A 2,943-nucleotide genomic window follows, 5' to 3' on the forward strand; every position below is an offset into this window, starting at 1 on the left:
TGTTTGACTTTCCTTCACCCAGTGAAGGATAACTAAACAGGATAGCCTTTAATTGTCGATTAATCCTGAGAGCATTCCAACAATAATAGGGATTCCAACTAATCAATTCCCAGTCAAGGCTTTTATTTACATTATTCAAATTCATCAATTTAATATCCTGTTGCCCAATTCAAATCTTTTTGAAAATCTCTGATTAATAGAATAGCACACTTTTCTGCAACTCGTTGGGAGACGACCTGGGATTCATACTCCCAGTATTTTAAATTCAATTTTCTGTGACACCTTTCTAAATTGATAGGCGGAATTCTGGCGAATTAAGAACTATACTTGCAACGTATATATTTTAATAATTTTTAATTCGCTAATTTCTGCCCGCATCAATTTTTGACGCCGTTGCCGGGGAGTTGCAATAGAGTGCTAAAGTTATTAATTAGAATTTATTTATTTGCATTTTATTTTATTTTGCTACTATGAGCTGCCTGTTTCTTTCGTCAAATGACGCGTTCACTTCCTGATCCGCGCTTGCTAATATTCGATCCTAAAATTGAAAGGACTATTTCACGAATAAGGCGAGCTCGGCGTCGGTTAGCCCACTCCGAGGGCGGATCTGAAAGTGAACTTGAGGAAGAAACCAGCTCCCGTTCTACTGATTCGGTTGATTCACGTGCAGATGACATGGCAGAACCTAGGAGAGTTACCATCCAGGAGGAAGGAGCCCCTAATTTTACAATGCAACCGTTTCAAGCGCATCACCCAGCGGTGGCTACAGATTTCGAAATAAAGACCGCACTGCTCAATTTGATGCCCAAGTTTCATGGCTTACCTGCTCAAGAGCCTATCAAGCACCTGCGAGATTTCCAGGCAGCCTGTTCTACTGTCAGGCGAGATGGTACAGATGAAACTTCAATTCTGCTGAAAGCTTTCCTGTTTTCTCTTGAGGGAAAAGCAAGAGAGTGGTACTACACTCAACCCCTAGCAAATGTATCCAACTGGGATACGCTCAGAAAAGACTTTTTGAAGAAATTCTTTCCATCTGAAGTTACTGATAAACTAAGGAAAAATATTTCCACTATTGTTCAAGATGACAACGAGACTCTCTTTGAATATTGGGAGCGCTTCAATAATCTTCTGGAAGCATGCCCCCACCACATGATTGACAAGATAGTGTTACTCAGTTATGTCACACAGGGCATGAGGCCCCAAGATAAAACCACATTGGAAAGTGCTAGCAATGGGTCTATGAAAAATTACAAGACCACTGATGAGGCATGGCAATTGATCAGCGACTTAGCTGAATCCACTAGGAACCACAGACAGAAGCAAGGCCGTTCAAAAGCCATTGCAGAAGTATCCTCTAGCAGAGAGACTACTGCTCTAACTCAGAGTATCTGTGAGATGACCAACTTGCTGAAGCAGATGCAACTGAATCAACAACATGTTCAGCAAGCTTAACCTTCTCCAGCACAGCAAAGCCAACAGTTAGTCCCACAGAGATTTTGCAGAATTTGTGCTGATTATAGCCATTATACTGATGAATGCCCGCAACTCCAACAGGAAGACAACATGGTGGCATCCACTCATAACTTCTATGATCGCCCCAACCAAGGGTACAATCAAGGTGGAAATAATAACCATGGATGGCAGGACAATTCTAACCAGAAATGGAGGGACAACAATAATAGAGGAGGCAAAGATAATCAGAGAAATCAGAGGTGGAATAATAACAACAACAGGTAGCAGAACCAACCTTACAGAGCACCTCACCTGAGGCAATCCCAAGGACCACAGAATACCCAACAGCAGACCTCTCAATTTACTCATTCTTCTTTATCTCCTAATGAAGAGTTACTACAATCTTTTGAGCAGAGACAACAGACCATGGAAAATAACATTATGAATAACATTAATGCCAGTCTGAATGGTCTGACCTCTACTTTGCAAGCTCTTGTTTCACAGATGGGATCAATGCAAAATTCCAATAACCAACCTTCAAGCTCCACAAGAATCCCCTCTCAACCATTACCCAATCCAAAGGGAGGCATTAATGCCATCACCCTGAGGTCCGGAACCACACTGTAGGAGAGAAATCAAGAGGAGCCAAGCTCACCAGAACACGCCTCAGCTGAAGAGGTAGTAGAAATAGAAGATGTCGAAGAAGAAGAGGACATACAGGACATAGCTGAAGAAGAAGAAGTGTAACCACAAGAGGAAGCACCAAAAGGCACAGACACTGCAGAAAACACTACTCCCATTCCCTTTCCACAACTTGCAAGGAAGCCCAGGAAGCAACTGGAACCCGATCCCAAAATGGTAGAAATATTCAAAAAGGTTGAGGTAACCGTTCCTCTTTTTGATGTTATTCAACAAGTACCTAAATATGCAAAGTTTCTAAAAGATTTATGTATACATAAGGACAAAATTCATGAATTAGAAACTATTCCTTTAGGTAGTTCCATATCTGCTCTAATGGGAGGATTACCTGAGAAGTGTAGTGACCCAGGTCCTTGTATAGTTAGTTGTACTATTGGTGGGGTAGTAATTTATGATTGCATGTGTGATTTAGGAGCCTGTGTTAGTATAATGCCTTTGTCTATATATGATATTTTGAGGCTCCCTCCCTTAAAAAGGTCGGCAACTCGTTTTGTGTTAGCAGATAAAAGCATTATAACAGTGGCTGGAGTTGCTGAAGATGTTTTAGTGAACATTAAAGGGCTTACATTTTCCACTGATTTTTATATCTTGGAGATGCCCCATAATGACTCAGATAAGCCATCATCAATCCTACTTGGAAGACCATTCCTGAAGACATCAAAATTCAAGTTGGATGCTTTTTCAGGAACATACTCCTTTGAAATAGATGGCCGCATAGTAATCTTCAATCTGAATGGAGTCATAAACAACCCTCCAGAAGATCATTCTATCTTCCAGTGTGATGTCATAGAT

General features: G+C 41.0%; 1 non-coding gene across 1 annotated transcript; it reads right to left on the reverse strand.

Annotated features, from left to right (window-relative positions):
- Positions 1 to 1,047: 1,047 nt before the first annotated feature.
- LOC112788196 (small nucleolar RNA R71) lies at positions 1,048 to 1,155 on the reverse strand. The gene has a single exon (XR_003195571.1). It is a non-coding gene; the product is annotated as a small nucleolar RNA R71 (small nucleolar RNA).
- Positions 1,156 to 2,943: the final 1,788 nt, after the last annotated feature.

The sequence above is a fragment of the Arachis hypogaea genome, chromosome 20, assembly GCF_003086295.3.
Source record: "Arachis hypogaea cultivar Tifrunner chromosome 20, arahy.Tifrunner.gnm2.J5K5, whole genome shotgun sequence".
In the NCBI taxonomy this organism is placed as follows: Eukaryota; Viridiplantae; Streptophyta; class Magnoliopsida; order Fabales; family Fabaceae; genus Arachis; species Arachis hypogaea.